The sequence below is a fragment of the Myxocyprinus asiaticus genome, chromosome 34, assembly GCF_019703515.2.
Source record: "Myxocyprinus asiaticus isolate MX2 ecotype Aquarium Trade chromosome 34, UBuf_Myxa_2, whole genome shotgun sequence".
Lineage (NCBI taxonomy): Eukaryota > Metazoa > Chordata > Actinopteri > Cypriniformes > Catostomidae > Myxocyprinus > Myxocyprinus asiaticus.
The window spans coordinates 15,491,503-15,509,175 of record NC_059377.1 but is presented as its reverse complement, the minus strand read 5'-3'; the positions used below and the strand labels follow the sequence as shown (position 1 = coordinate 15,509,175).

Below are 17,673 nucleotides of genomic sequence, written 5' to 3'. Positions count from 1 at the left end.
GTATTTATATTATTGCACTATGGGAGAGTCCTGAGGCAGTTTAATTGTTCATGTGAAAAATGGCCTGAGGGTAAAAACTGTTCTTGTGCCTGGATGTCCTGGCACTCAGTGCTCTGTAGCGCTGGCCAGAGGGCAAGTTACCTCACTCTGGAGACGTACAGGTCTTGAAGGGTGGACAGGGGGGCATCAATAATCCTCTCAGCAGTCCTGACTGTCTGTTGTAGTTCCTTCTGTCTGATTTGGTGGCTGACCAAATATATGTGTTGGGTTCTTCCTTCAGTGTCAGTCTATGGGATTTTTTGCTCTTTTTTTTCATCTGCCACGCAAAAATCATAAGTCTGATTGCTTAGGAAAATAATTGCACACTTTTTTCACATAATTTGAGTTATGATTCATGTCTGCAGCAGAGGCAGAAAGAATTAAATGCCAAAGTTAAGGGTTTGTTCAACTCCCTAACCTTAAGAGCAATAGTATTAGTGAAGTTTGTCTTCGCAAACACCACAAATGAAAGTAAAAGTGGTGTGACTGACAGCCACAGCAGTGCCCAATCAACAGAGCCTCCTCTTGCTGATGTCATCAACAGTCCTGCACATTGCCAGGTAACAGAGATGGGGTGGTCTGGAGTGGTGTCAGGGACAATCTTATTGTGATATTAAATGAGTGGTGAGATTGGTCCTGACAATTTCCTGAACAGTGCAAACATAGCCTCATATCTTTGTTCCCTTTCTTTTATGTTTTCTTATGACATGTTCTAACTCTTGGAGGTGAGATAACACTGCCTGTGGCAAATAGGAAATAAGAAACGGGCTTTAAAAATAATAATAATGTAGTGTTATCCAAACAAATAAAAGCCTCCTGATCAGTCTCTAGCTATGGGCTATTTATTAGTGACACCTAGTCATTGGGGATAATTTCTGTTTAAAGCTGAAGTATGTAATTTCTGAAACGCTAGCGCCAATGGAATTGAAAAACAATCAATGCTTTCAAAAGAGCTTTCCGAATATGTCCCTCATCTGCTGTTATTCAAACAGTCAGACAGTTTCGCCCCCAATGCACACCATTGGTTGAGTAACGTTGTTGGGGCGGGTCTAAGTGGGTCACGCAAAACAAACCCAGGCACCACAGAGACACAGCGTTTTACAGTTTTTGAGAAAATTAATCTATGAATGGCTTACTTGTAGTTGTCTCTGCATGATAACTTGGGATAGAAGTATTTTAACACAGAAAAGGTTACATACTTCAGCTTTATTTACTACTACATTGTCTGTCATTAGCTTAAAGCTGAATTGATTCATTTTTGCACTTAGCAACACCAAATGGAATTGCAAAAATAATGATTGTTTTCAAATAGGTTTCCCAAACACTCCATCGGACATTGGTCGGTCAAACAAATAGCCTCATCCTGAACTAATTCCATTGGTTGAGCTAATGTTGCTATGCCAGACTGGTTGGCATGCTCAAAAGTTTGCCTTTTTGGGAGATCAACCTACAAATAGCTTACTTGGTTGACTCTGCATAGTAAAGCTGATGTGTGTAATTATTATTATTATTATTTTTTTTTTTTTGTTAAATTTCCTCATAGGAATATCTGTCTGTTTGTACAATCAATGGAAGATGGGTGGAGTTTTCTGGAATCTTTATTTAATTTTTTTTTTTTTTTTTTTTTTTTTTATTCTGTTTGGTGACGCTTTTTAGCTAGGATAGAAAAGAATTTTAGCAATGAAATGTGACACACCTCAGCTTTAAAAGCTAACCTTTTAGATTGTCCAAATGAGTTGAGTTGATGCTGTATTTCATGTGACACGAATAAAAACAAGGCTAGATGGAAATACAAGCAGTTCAATATGTTGTACTTTTGTGTAGGTCATCAGGTCATATCTAATTTTCACAATCCAGAGTTTTGTTCAATGGAAATTTGTGAAAAGATGTCATTTAAAAAAATTTCAGCTGACTAATTAACTCCCAGGTACATTACATTATGACATTCAACCTTGTTTTCAACTATTTACAGTCATCAGTTTAACCTCAGAGGTCGAGAGCTTATTACAATCTACATATATGCTATTGCATCATGTATTCATATCTGAATACCTGCCTTTTGCCTACAACACCCTCCCATTCAGTATCCTCCTTTTTTTTACTTCCCCTTCTGTTTATTATGTGAATATTAGCCCAGTGACCTAAATCTTCCAGTGGAGGGTGAAACTGGCCCAGTGAAGACGGCTGTTTGCCAATGTGCTAGTTAGTGTTGGTTTATTAAACCCTTCTAGACATCATGAATCCAAGCAAACAGATGTATTCTTATCTCTCTCGCTGGTGATATGGAATTGCATTGATTTTATGTATTTGTATTGGATGTGTGAGTGTGTATGCCGGTGTTGCTATACAGTATAAATAGGAAACTAGGTTACAAGATTATCATATGACTGAGAAATTAGTTTGGAGTGGAATCCTTTTTATGCCTGACAGTTTGAGAATAAATCTGTGCTTTTAATTTGAGGTTAGTAATGAATGCGGAGGTGCAACCTGGAGCGTGTACATACGTCAGACTGTAATGCAGTCAGGTCTGTAAATGGATGTGATGACTCACTTAAATTAGCATTTTGTAGGGGTTGACCTTTTGAGTGAAATCATGGGAGGCTGATTGCTCTGGCTTTTATCCCTTCAACACCAAACATTACAGACAGACCCCATCATGCCAAAATTGATGCCATTAATAGCCTTGAATTCTTAATGCTAATTGTTAAGTAGAAGTAAAAGGCAAAGACCAAAAATTGACAAAGACCTTATATCGCTTGTTGAGTGTAGTTTTCTTTTCTGTATGAATGTATTTCCAATTGAAATGGGAAGTTTGGGAGGGGCATATTGAAGGAATTGTCCCTTGTTTTAAATAGCCAATAGGCTTTAGTTTACTTTACAGCCATTTACCAAGATTTTCTACTTGCTCTTGCTAATCAGAGGCAGGTGATGTTAGGGCAAGGGACATTCTCATGCATTTTATTAGATGAAAAGTTGTATACGCCCTTGAGTGCAAGATGAGTCATCAATATTTTTGATTCGTTTTCTCTGAAAATTGCGTATATCTGCAAAAAGGTAATTGTCAACTTTTAGGAGTACTCTAGCATATAGACAGCCTAAAAACTAATAAACATACTAAAAGCTACAAAAACCTTAGATTTAACATCTGTAGGTGGATAATACAGATTTACCATTGTATCATTTAATCCTAAAACAATAACGTGGCTTTGCTAATTTTGGGGCTGCTAAGAGTAATTTAGGAAGGAAGTTCTTCTGTGACAAAAGCTCCATAGCTTTTTAGGTTAGCTTGAGGAAGTCCAAGACAGCAGAAAATAGGAAAGTCCAACCTCTATTTGCTGAAGTATTTACAGCAGAGAATTATTTCCATCCAGTTCAAAGCTGAGCTGTCCATAATTTATCCTATGACCATTATATTTGGGTCAATTGTTCTATTCCATGTATCATTTGCCTACGGGTGCAGATCAAAATAAAGCAGCCCATAAGAACATTATGGGCTCTGTTTTCATAATTGACAGAAATCGCTCATTTCAATTACATTTTCATATAAATATGGCTCCTAATGCGAAGCACACGAGAATCAAATCACACTTGATTTCAATAGAGTTTGAAGTTATCATGTTGCTTAGCTAACGACACAATATAAGCATAAATATACATATCACACACAAATACTGGGTAAAATGGTAAATTGTTATACATGGCCAGGACTGTGGGAGGGCTAGGGAGGCATTGCCCCCATAGATTTTCCGCGTGCTCCCAGTCAAACGGCGAAATGACCAAGAAAGAACTGGTCAGACGAAGAGAGAACATATAGCCCTGTTTTGAAATATATAACTAATAGATGTGTCACAAATCGCATACTTATGTACTTTTCTACAGCATTATGTAGTGCAAGTAATATTGCCACCCTAATTTTTGTTGCATTTTCAGAGAATCTATTATTGTACCCAGATGATGTACTACTTCAACCAAAAAAAAGTGTAGAATGTCAGACACATCTTGCACTCAGCGGTCGCAGCTTGTTGTATGTAGTAGAAGAGCCGGGTTTACCTGGCCGCAATGCTGGTCTGACATAAATATAACCAATAGTTATAATGGCAAATGTGGCAATTACCCAGACTTCTGTGAAGACAGCATCTTGCAAATGTGAGTTGAATGATTTACCATCACCTCACTTTGTGTAAATATGTACATTACTTGAGATATAAGTGGCGGACTTAGGTTGGCTAAAGCTAGCAGCAACATATTGCGTGCGTTTAAAATGGCACTTCCATCAGCTGAAAAATGATTAATGCTTCTATGCAGTAAAAAACTGTTAGTGTTCCATTTGAGACGATACTACACTTCGAACATTCATACGCTAGATGGCCGAGTGTATAGTGCAAGTATATAGTGTACAGTGCATCATATGGGACATAGCTTATTTTAATTTATACTTTTCGGTATCAAATGAACAGTACAGATATTTTAAGTTCATTCTGGGATTGCTTGCAATGCTGCCTTAAAATTTGTCCAAAAAGAGGTAACTTATGAGGCATAACTATGCTGCCTCCTTTTGGAGAAGCCTTTGCGTTGGGAGCTTTCCTTTTGATGCCTTAACTTATTGCCTAGGCAAATATACTAGGTGTTGGAAAAGAACAATAGTCTTGTAAGACGCTAGTGCTCAGTTAATACTTTATATGCATGGCTAAATGCAAGTGAAGTCATTGTTAGCATTGTAGCAGCATTGTTAAGAGATCACAATATACCTGAGAAGAGTTAAAAATCAAACCTACTGACTGTGTGCTTGATTTTATGTATGGTTTTGTGACCATGGATTCTTCTGTCTTATCCAAGGCAAGGGCTTTTGTGATACCTTTAAGTCTACACCTGTCCCTATGTGATGTATTTCATCTGTGACACCTGCAATGGCATTTGGTTTGTACTTTTGTGGGGGAGCGGAGCAAGACAAAGAAAAGTCTTTATAAAATCCCACTCAATGAATGATACTTAGCACAGTACTGACGCCAGTGTTCTCTGCAAATAACCTTCAGAAACAAGCTGTAACATGCTGTCATCCCACAGAGAAATCCATTGGCTCATTAATCACAAGCCTTTCTCTCCCTTCCTGTTTCTAAACCTATTTTTGTCCTTTTATTCAGGGCCACTCAAAAAGGTGCCGTAATTTACACCATTTCCATCACTTGCCCCATCCACCTCCTCCTACTCTTACACAGCTCCTCTGAACACCCCTGGAAAATGTGAACAGATAGTTTGGTCCAGCTACACTCTTGTTCCTCCCTCTCCCTGCTCTCACTTTCTCCTTATAAGGGCAAAATGCATTGAGAAAGAGTGGGAGAAGGGGCCATACCAGCTCTCAGCAGCAGGTAGGGGAACCGTAGCTCTACGGAGAGTGTGAACGGAAGAATTTGCAGAGGTGGGGAGGGGATCAGTGGTTCTGAAAGGACAGCGCCTTGACGTTCCCTATGAGAGCAGCAGAGGAACACAGTACACAACTCATAAATGAATAAATGGGAAACAGGAACGAATAAAAGTGGGGTTGATTGATTAATCATGACTATACACTTTAAAGTTCCAATTTTCTATGCTGTAATCAAGCTTAACAATGTTATTTTTTTTAGAACTCATGATGTTAACCAAAGTCCTTTTTAAAGCAAGTCAGTCCACTCGGCTGTCATCTTGAGATCATTCCTGGGCACTATTTTCTATGGATACAAGCGGCATAAAAGTACAGCTACTATCTACTTGAATGGGGAAAGACCGAAATTTCTGAAACGGTTGGTCAAGATTGCGATCAAAGAACATGGTATCATAATGGTATCATAATTGGTATCATAGATGGTATCAAATTGTGCTTCTTAGCAGATTATGGAAAAAAAAATACCAGCCTGCCTGTATAATAGTTATGCGTATACACATTCTCGAGTTGACTGACAGGCCATGTCTGTATCAAAGGTGATTGGCTCTTTTACCTGTAATTAGGTCTGTCACGATTATGAAATTTGGCTAACGGTTAATTGTCAAATTACGATTATGATGATTAATTGCCTGTTTTAGGGCTGTGGCGATTAATTGTCTCCTTAAGGGCTTTCACGATTAAGTGTCATATAAATTGCCATATTTTTTTTTTCTGCATGTGTGCTTAAGAAGTCATTTTTACATATTCAACTTCAAATATATAAATAAAATAATAAAATAGGAATAAACTATGATTTCCTTTCAAGGCTTTAAAACTTATGAATGACATGAAAAATAATGTTTTAAATATAAAAATATTTCTAAATGCTTAAAATATGTCTCTCTTGGTCAACTTGTATTTATATTATATCTTATATTTACATTTATATTTTTATTATATTATGCAATAGTAAAATATTTATTTCCTAATTTCTTCACTTTTACACGTTAATTCAATGCTCTGATTAAACCCACAAGCCCTTATTTGTCATGTAGCAGAATCTTTGAGATTTCGTTTCATTATTTTATCACTCCACATAAAGTGTGCGTCGTCATCTCTTTGTCACTGCATGTCATTAACACCATATTAGGGATGGGTGGATCGATACTAAAGTATGGATACTTCCGATATTGATGTGGTATCAAGAATATCGATCCTCACATAAAAATATCGATTCTGATTTTATTTATTTTTTAACTAGTGATCTTATTATTTAGATTACATGAGTATTAATGCATCTCATAAGCTTCGAAGTGAAAAAAAAAAGAATTATATTATTGAATTTTTGCATGGCACCGGAACTATTTTTTTTTCCGCTCATCTTGATGTGCCAGAAATGCTAAAATACACCAGCAGTCAGACAGCGCTCACCCTTTCAGTCATGATTGCGCTTGTTCAAAGAGGGAGCAGTGCTTTCCTGAGGTAATGACAGAAAAACAGCATCTGGAGTTATTCACATTAAGTAATGACAAACCTAGACCTGACATGTATTATAATGGGCTTGTGTGACGATTTCTACAGGTTTATTTAAATTCAGAGTTGATAAAACATTGATAATGATCTGTAATCCTCGTTAATAAATGATACCCTTGAATAAACTACCCATGAATTTACTGTAGTAATATTGTATTAACCATAGTAACCATGACTGTAGTAACCATGTTTTATTTTTATTTTATTTCTTTGCCAGTAACCAAGGTTTTGATACAATTAACCATGGTTTTACTACAGCATTACTGTAGTATCCATATTGTAGCTTGGTTTTAGTAATAGTAACCATATAATAATATCTATGGTTAATTTGTGGGTTTATATGTTGCTTATACTTACTCATTTTTAAAAGGTAAACAAAGCAGCCTAATAATTTTCTGCTTAGACCTATAAATATATCTAAAAAAAAAATTTAAGTTACTAATTATATCCAAATTAAATTTATTGGAGGTATCTGTATTGGTATCGATATCGGCGATACTGGCCTAAAAGTACTTACTGGCCGAAAAGAAAATAAGTGGTATTGCCCACCCCTACACCATATATGAACTAGGAACATTTGCTATTACACAGTTGTATAATGTGAAAATGAAGCACTTTGCGTTCACTGTCAAAGTTTATACTTGTTCGTTTATATTTTTGCGGGAGTTTGGTGTGAGCCTCTGCTGACAGTTCGCTTCATGTGCTCTTCCGTACAGGGTCTGGTTGACCTCCTCGGTGTGGCTCAGTGATGCTCAGACTCAGAGTTCAACTGAATGACACACAAATGCACTGTGCATGGCATTTATACAGTATATTAGATTAAAATTGATTGGAATTTTAATGCCCGATAATTGCAGCGGTTAGATCAAATAACCACGATCAGACGGTTATTTAATAATCGCGACAGGCCTACCTGTAATACTCCTTTTCTACATCCGCCATATTGGGCGTTCCAGTCAGGTTCTGGAAGTAAAAATCCCATAATTTTTTTCAATATACTACTATATTTTTAACAAAAACGTATAAACCTTTAAAGACAGACCTACCGTGAACTCCAAGGTTGTTAATCATGGTATATGCTTCTGTTGAAGCCATCAGTCAGCATTATTTCAACTTCATTCGTGCTCCTTGAAACAACCACACCGTCTTTTTCCAGAACAGCCTGTATTTCTCCTGAGGTTACCTGTGGGTTTTTCTTTGCATCCCGAACAATTTTTCTGGCAGTTGTGGCTGAAATCTTTCTTGGTCTACCTGACCTTGGCTTGGTATCAAGAGATCCCTAAATTTTCCACTTCTTAAGTGATTGAACAGTACTGACTGGCATTTTCAAGGCTTTGGATATCTTTTTATAACCTTTTCCATATTTCTAAAATTCCATTACCTTGTTATGCAGGTCTTTCTAGTATCTAGCCTGCTCAGTGCATCCACGTGAGAGCTAACAAACTCATTGACTATTTATACACAGACACTAATTGCAATTTTAAAAGCCACAGGTGTGGGAAATTAACCTTTAATTGCCATTTAAACCTGTGTGTGTCACCTTGTGTGACTGTAACAAGGCCAAACATTCAAGGGTATGTAAACTTTTGATCAGGGCCATTTGGGTGATTAATGTTATCATTATGATTTAAAAAGGAGCCAAACAACTATGTGATAATAAATGGCTTCATATGATCACTATCCTTAAATAAAAGACAGTTGTTGTTTTTTGCATGATCAGTCATATTTTCAAAATCAATGACAAAATTTCACAATTTCTGCCAGGGTATGCAAACTTTAAGTTTTAAGTTAACTGTAAGTGCTCCGTCTTGTGGTAAATAGTCTCTGCTATTATGATTGTACATACAGTATTACGAGTTGGCCATAAGGGGCCATTCACACCGAACATGTTTTAGCTCAGCATTGTTTTTCAGTTGTTTCGGCCACTTGTTTATGTGCCTTGTAAAGTAAAAAAGAACATCCACTTTTTTTTTAATTTCTATTTGGCAGAGACAGACCACATCTTTTAAGATGAATGGGAGAAATTGGAATTTCCAACACCCAGCAGATATAGAAAAGGAAGTCCTGCCTCACAGGTAAATGAGCCAATCACCTTTAAGATACAGATATCACCTGTCAATCAACTCGAGAATGCAAATGCGCATTAGCTGGTATCCATAGAAACAGCTGCCCAGGAGCGTTCCAAAGATGGTCGCAGAGTAGACTGACTTGCCTTGAAAGGGACTTTGACTTGGCCCACTAAGCAACCATTTAGAACACCCTAGCAACTGCATAGCAACACCCTGCCTGGTAACCACCCACAATACTCGAGCACCACTCACATTTTCTTTGAAAAAAAATTAAACTTTAGTTCGCTAATACATTCATAGTCACACTTTTTCACACTTCAAAATTTTTATTTAAAGCTATTCACTCTTTGTTGGTAAAATTAGAATCCACAAAATCAACACAATACATTTACAGATATTGAGTCCATTGAGTCCAAAGTATGACTAGAGGTTATTGTGTTAAATATTGTGGTTGGGTAAATGAGGACATGGGTTTACCAAATGCATAGAGTGTACCGAGTGTGTTAAAATGTGCCAGCTGTGCCCAAAGACATTTTTAACCAACATACACACATTATATTTTCAAATGACAATTTTGTCCTATTATGTTATTATAATTAGGCTGATCCTTGGCACATATTTAAGAGAGTGTGTCAATAGAATTGCAAACAACTGCATGTGCATTCGTGTCTCATACCTTCACAGGTAAACAAATGGCTGCGTGCCATTCAAGTTCATTTTGCTGTGACAGTTCAGATTGGCCATCTCAAATCAGATCTACATTTTCCCACGTGAAACTGCTGAGATAACACACATTAGAGAGGATAATGAGGCTGCCCTCAGTGTAACACCTGTATACTGTCAGAATCTGCTCTCTGATGCCACACACTCACAGATAAAAAATGACAGACACTCACACATTACAGCCTCCACTGCAGCATCGATATGGGGGAGTTCAGGATATGACAAAGCATTACTATACTTGAATCCAGCATTCTCACACGATGTTTAAAGACGCCATTAGTAATTGGAATTTTGTGGCTTTAAATACATGTCTGTTAGCTTTGAGGGCACCTATATGCTAGCGTACTCCTAAATGTTGTCAAACTTTTAGCAGATGTAAACTTTAAAATGATAATATGGACTTTATAGAAAGTGTTACTGAGTCTTTCTATTCCTGTAAAATGGACCAAGATGCTTGATGATCTTATCTGCCAGAATGTACACACATTTTGGTCCAAAAAAAATGCTCTCTAGAATGAAAATAAACCTCCCCCTTAATTATAAATACCACCTGCTAGTCCAACTAGCATTAAAACGTAGAAAATCTTGGGTTGTTAGTTGTGCTAGACTAAAAGCTAGTGGCTGTAAAAAAGAAAAGAACAAGAACTTTTATACAGGTGCATCTCAATAAATTAGAATGTCGTGGAAAAGTGCATTTATTTCAGTAATTCAACTCAAATTGTGAAACTCGTGTATTAAATAAATTCAATGCACACAGACTGAAGTAGTTTAAGTCTTTGGTTCTTTTAATTGTGATGATTTTGGCTCACATTTAACAAAAACCCACCAATTCACTATCTCAAAAAATTAGAATATTTTGACATGCCAATCAGCTAATCAACTCAAAACACATGCAAAGGTTTCCTGAGCCTTCAAAATGGTCTCTCAGTTTGGTTCACTAGGCTACAAAATCATGGGGAAGACTGCTGATCTGACAGTTGTCCAGAAGACAATCACTGACACCCTTCACAAGGAGGGTAAGCCACAAACATTCATTGCCAAAGAAGCTGGCTGTTCACAGAGTGCTGTATCCAAGCATGTTAACAGAAAGTTGAGTGGAAGGAAAAAGTGTTGAAGAAAAAGATGCACAACCAACCGAGAGAACCGCAGCCTTATGATTGTCCAGCAAAATCGATTCAAGAATTTGGGTGAACTTCACAAGGAATGGACTGAGGCTGGGGTCAAGGCATCAAGAGCCACCATACACAGACGTGTCAAGGAATTTGGCTACAGTTGTCGTATTCCTCTTGTTAAGCCACTCCTGAACCACAGACAACGTCAGAGGCGTCTTACCTGGGCTAAGGAGAAGAAGAACTGGACTGTTGCCCAGTGTTCCAAAGTCCTCTTTTCAGATGAGAGCAAGTTTTGTATTTCATTTGGAAACCAAGGTCCTAGAGTCTGGAGGAAGGGTGGAGAAGCTCATAGCCCAAGTTGCTTGAAGTCCAGTGTTAAGTTTCCACAGTCTGTGATGATTTGGGGTGCAATGTCATCTGCTGGTGTTGGTCCATTGTGTTTTTTGAAAACCAAAGTCACTGCACCCGTTTACCAAGAAATTTTAGAGCACTTAATGCTTCCTTCTGCTGACCAGCTTTTTAAAGATGCTGATTTCATTTTCCAGCAGGATTTGGCACCTGCCCACACTGCCAAAAGCACCAAAAGTTGGTTAAATGACCATGGTGTTGGTGTGCTTGACTGGCCAGCAAACTCACCAGACCTGAACCCCATAGAGAATCTATGGGGTATTGTCAAGAGGAAAATGAGAAACAAGAGACCAAAAAAGGCAGATGAGCTGAAGGCCACTGTCAAAGAAACCTGGGCTTCCATACCACCTCAGCAGTGCCACAAACTGATCACCTCCATGCCATGCCGAATTGAGGCAGTAATTAAAGCAAAAGGAGCCCCTACCATGTATTGAGTACATATACAGTAAATGAACATACTTTCCAGAAAGCCAACAATTCACTAAAAATGTTTTTTTAATTGGTCTTATGATGTATTCTAATTTTTTGAGATAGTGAATTGGTGGGTTTTTGTTAAATGTGAGCCAAAATCATCACAATTAAAAGAACCAAAGACTTAAACTACTTCAGTCTGTGTGCATTGAATTTATTTAATACACGAGTTTCACAATTTGAGTTGAATTACTGAAATAAATGCACTTTTCCACGACATTCTAATTTATTGAGATGCACCTGTATGTCCCACCCCAATTGTTTTAATAGGAAAAATATGTCAAAACAAGAAAGAAAATTGTGCTCGTCAAGCCATTTCATGGGGTCTTTAACATGATTTACATGATGTTTTGGAAGGAAAAGCCTGTGCTGGTTCTGGAACAACATTCTTATCAGCCAATTATTGCCTTCAGATTTGAAGTAGGGTTTTGGCATGGCAAGGGTTAGAGTTAGGATTAGGTTAGGTGCATGAGTAGGGTTAGGGTTAGGTTAGGTGCATGAGTAGGGTTAGGGTTAAGATTAGTTTAGGGGCATGGCCTGGGGCAACATTCCCATATATATTAATCATTTCCCTGTGATTTTAGTTGTAGCAATAGGGTGGAGGTTAGAGATAGAATAATAACTATGCTTGGTTGATTGGAATGTTTAACCAGGAACATGAAAGGTTGTTGATTCAGGAACATGTTGTTTACAGTATGTGTAAATCACATTGTGCCTTATACTACATACTAATACTTGAACTAATGCACTAATAATACTACTAATGTATTAAAAATACTTCCAGTGATAAAAAAAACACAAAAATCACATTTCAGACTTTCATAAGAGGTTTTATGATGTGGTAACCAGCCAGTGAATTCACTCATTGTAAAAGTATTCACCATCATTAATATCGAGCACTTTTGTGACTGACTTGTGAACAGAGAATATAATGAATTAGAGCGCTTCTCCTGTGGTAGATTCTGCTGTATGCAGTTAAGAAGTGTTGAGTTTCCTCATTTTATCGACTGTATTGGTGCTAGCCTGTGAGAATAGTGCTGAGATTAATGTTACTGAGACATATCATCTCCTCTCTGGCCAGAGCATCTTATTCTGCTGAAGCTTTCTGTGAGAGTCTGTCTGTAGTATCTAGGCTGGACTGCTGTAGATTAGAATGTGGTGTTGATTAGGTTATTACATGTTGCATACAGTATTTGCATGTTTATCTAATGCTAACACATTCTTAATCCTCTCTGACACAAGTGTATCATCTCTGACTGAGGACAGAGTTGAGTAATGGCTAACAATATAAGAAGGCTGTTATACTGTTAGCTGGTCCAAGCTGGCCATTCCAAAATCTGGCTTGACTACCATAAGCATGGATAACCAACTGTTACATAGTTTGGACAAGTTAATGACAATCTTAGACTAAATACCATGTTTTAAGACACCACTACCAACTTAAACAGGTTTTTCCAGAAATACTTTCATACGTGAATGACAGAGAACAGGAAACAGGAGCTTTGGTGAGGCACTTCTGATGGCAGGCATGAATTGATGCTGTGGGTTGAACTTTTGTTTGTGGTTCCTTATTTGCTTACCAAGTGTTTGTTTGTGGGTAGTTGTAAAACAGAGACCTGTAGAAGCCTGTTTGTGCAAGATGGTTTCCTATAATGTTTTACTCTGTTAGAACAAGGCTGAGTGTGTTGTGTGGTTTCATTGTGGTGGGAAAAGGGAGTGAAAGCTCTGGGAGGTTCTCGGCTCTAATAATGCACTACAGATGCAAATCTGTTTAGTCACCGTTCCCACGGAGGAGACAGCCAGAGGAGGTCTGAGAGTTAAACCTTACCTAACTGTATTAATGTGTATTATCTCCTTGGCATGGCCCACAAATGTATGTGTGGATTGAGGCTTCTGTGGAGACGTGTTTTTTTTTAAATCTTGACAAAACATCTGCTCTGCTAATCTTTATTAACCTGTGGGCTCCAAATTTACCCACATCTTTCTGGGCTTGCTTGGGGCACCCAGTAAGAGTCCTGGATTTCAGTGAGGCTCTCTAAGGATGGAAGTCTCAGGGAAGATGTCAAGGGGCTGGAATAAGGGAAGACTTGTAGATAAGCCTTGCATTACCTTAAGCTCTTCACTGGTGTATGGCTATGCTGCTTCCAGTCAATTCCTTAAGTAAATAAGTGAGTGTAGATTACAGTCAATGCTTGAGAATAGAAGTGCAAGGTGTATGACTGTCCTAGGGGCTTTTAGTATGTTGTGCTTACTAAGGCAAGTGTCACTATTGCTATTGCTCATACAGTATTTTTGAACACATTTGACATACATTTGAAAAAAAAAACCCTAACCCTAAGTGTTAAACTTCAACATGTAACTTGTCTCACACCATTTGTGCAACAGACATAAATTAATTGTGCAGCTTGTTGAGCAGAGGTGTGCCATTACTCTTATAAGTAATCAGACTTTTCGATTTTAATCTGGTGCATGATAAAATGTTGGAGGTACCTTAACCATATGTAGGGACCATAATATCATAGGGTCAATTTGGAGATGGCTCTCTTGACTTGGGCCAGTAAGCAACCACCTGGCATATATCCAGAACACCCTAACAAACAGCCAAGGAATCACTAAGAAAACACCAGCAACCACCTAGAACACCCTAACAACCAACATTCGATGCCCTAGCAACCGCCTACTGTAGCAACCCCCCAAAACACCCTCTCAACTGTGTAGCAATGTGCTAGAAAACAATCAGAACACCCTCGCAACCACCTAGCAATGCCCTAGCGACCCCTAAAAACACTGTAGCAACTGCCTAGCAATTGCCTAGCAACCACCTATCAACCCCACAAAACCCCCTATCAACTGCGTAGCAATGCACTAAAAACAACTCAGAACACCTTAGCAGTGCCCTAGCAACCACCCAAAAACCTCCTAGTAACTCTAGTAAACAATACCCTAGCCAACCCTCAGAAAACACCCAAGCAACTGCCTACAGTAGCAACACCCTAGCCATTTCCTAGAAACCCCCCCATAACACCCTTGTAGCTGCATAGCAATGTGCTAAAAATCCCTCAGAACACCTTAGCAACCACATAGCAGTGCCCTAGCAATGTGCTAAAAACCCATCAGAACACCTTAGCAACCATCCAAAAACCTCCTAGTAACTCTAGTAAACATTACCCTACCAACCCCTCAGAAAACACCCTAGCAACTTTCTACAGTAGCAACACCCTAGCCTTTTCCTACAAACCCCCCAAAACACCCTTGTAACTGCATAGCAATGTGCTAAACACCACTCTGAACACCTTAGCAACTGTCTGGAAACACCCTAGCAACTGTCTAGCAATGCCCTAGCAACCCCCAGAAAACACCTTGGAATCCGCCTAGCAACATCTTAGCAATTACCTAGGAATGCCTTAGTAACCACCTAGCAATGCTCTAACAACCCCTCAAAGCACCATAGCAACCATATAGCAGCATACTTAAAACCACTCAGAACTCCTTAGCAACCACATTAAACTCCCTGGCAACCACCAAACCACCACAGCATTTTGGCTTCTAGGCTTTGCATGGGTAAGCACTAAGCACCATTCTCATTTGCTTCAGAAAAATCTTCAAAATCTTACCTGTAGTTGATCGGCGTACCATCCAGTTTAATGACAGTACATTCCTATTGATTAAATAAATGAATTCAACCATTCAAGATGTTTATTTGGACATTTTTGCCATGGGAGAAACGTGATGGAAAGGCATGATGTTCACAGTAGGAGCTGGCGCACTTTCATTCCCACGCGTGGAGAAAGAGGGCGAGATAGAAAACGAATGAGAGAGAGACAGACATTTGTAAAGTGACTCATAGTGTGCTTTTGATACATCACACCAGCTATAGCTGCCATGGGGTTGGGAACCCACGCACTGAACTATTTTGAATGCAGAAAGCCTGAGTAAACCTCTCATCATCACCAGAGCTCATGTTATATAAATATGTACCTTGACATAAAATAATTGAGAAGTGGGCAGATTAAGTTAGAGGGAAACGAAGACAGAGTGAATAATAGGAGAAATCGTGAGATATTTCTCTCTGCATGCAGTGTGCAGAACATTTTGTATTTATTCTCCCTCTTTTGCTCTCTAGAGAGAATGAAATTCAGTATAACAATGGCAATGTGCTGCCTACACATTAACAGTTCTTCTGGGAAACTAATCCTGAATGTGTTTTTAGTTTTTGCGCATTGTGCTTGTTTGCGAATGCATGAATGAGTGTGAATGTGCAGGAAGGATGACTGACATAATAAAGAGCTTCAGCAGACATTTAACACATCTGCAGAACCTTGTCGGAGGCGGACAAGATGTTGTATGTTGCTACGCATCTGGCACTAAAATGGATGGGATCACAATCGGATAGCACTTGATCATATTAAAGGCCAGGTGTTAATGCACCCAAGACGTACTGTGATCGGATCAGTGAAATCACATTTTAAAGTGGTCAGAGACGGATTATGACCACATTTTATGCTAAATGCTATTAATTTTTTTTCATTATCTGCATACAAAGACAACACTGTGGTCACCTGATTTAATGAACAATATACCATGAATTTTTCCACTGAACTACATTTGCAATAGTTCTGTCCTGTCTATTTTCATGAGGGTGTTTTAAAACTTTGTTTTCTCATTATTAGCATCCTTACAGAAACACAATAGACCAGGCACCTCATTTTTTTATTTGTCAAAATAACAGACAAAATACATGTGAGCATGCACATCTGTATGAGTCAATATGTTCATGCATGGATGAATGTGAATTTCAGAGTGTATTTGTGCGAGTGGCCATGCGTGTGAGTTTGTGTTAGTTCATTGGCTGGAAAAGGCCCATCCTGAGGTTAGTAAAAGCAGCTGATACCACTGCCAGACTATACTCTCCATTTGGACCAGCAGCCTCAGTCTTCTCTGCTACACTTCATCACTGCTGTGATTAGAAATGGGCCTGACCTGATCAGTGCAGTTATATAGAGCACTGGGTCAAAAACAATGTAAACATCTCTAAAAACAATGATGGCACTGTCTTTAAACACATTCAGAGCTAAGGATCTCTTAGGGAAAATTCTGTTATTTACTAACCTTCATTTTGTTCCAAACCTGTACGACTTAAGTTAAGTCAGGTCATTTTTATGTACACTACCGGTCAAAAGTTTTGAAACACTTCATTCTTTGTTATATATATTATATTTATATATATTATATTTTTTCTTCACATTTTAGAATAATAGTAAAGTCATCAAAACTATGGAATAACATAAATGGAGCTATGGGAATTATGTTGTGACCCAACATAAATCCAAAATAAATTATATTTTAGCATCTTCAAAGTAGTCACCCTTTGCCTAGAATTTGCAGACACTCTTGACATTTTCTCAACCAACTTCTTGAGGTATCACCCTGCGATGCTTTTTAAACAGTATTGAAGGAGAGCCCATCTACGTTGGGCACTTATTGGCTGCTTTTCTTTATTATCTGGTCCAAGTCATCAATTTAAAAAAAAAAAATATGATTTTTTTTTTTATTAAATTTTAGTTTTATAATTAAATAAATTAATATGGTGGCACAATTATATTTTTGTGTACAAAACTAATTTCAAACATTTAAGCATACACCTTCAGATCAAAAGATTTTTAAGATCATGAGAAAAATTTCAGTCGTGTTTCAAAACTTTTGACCGGTAGTGTATATATATTTATACAACAGTTACGACAAATGACCGTCTAGTCTGCGCTATGAGCAAGCTGAGCTGACGTTGACGTTAACAGATTCTGTGGTGTAAAAGAAAAAACAAGTAATTCCACACACACAAGCATTATTATTTTATTTTTTTTGGGACAGTCCTTAGTTTTTCCCTAGTTTATTTATTTATTTACTTATTGATAAACTGTTG

General features: G+C 38.0%; 1 protein-coding gene across 1 annotated transcript in view; it reads right to left on the bottom strand.

The window, feature by feature from the left end:
- LOC127425007 (CYFIP-related Rac1 interactor A-like) overlaps positions 1 to 15,497 on the bottom strand; it is a 59,451-nt gene extending 43,954 nt beyond the window's left edge. The window contains exon 1 of the mRNA XM_051670582.1: positions 15,368 to 15,497. The gene's annotated coding sequence lies outside the window, so the exon portion shown is untranslated. The remainder of the gene's footprint in view (positions 1 to 15,367) is intronic.
- Between the last annotated feature and the right edge of the window lie 2,176 nt (positions 15,498 to 17,673).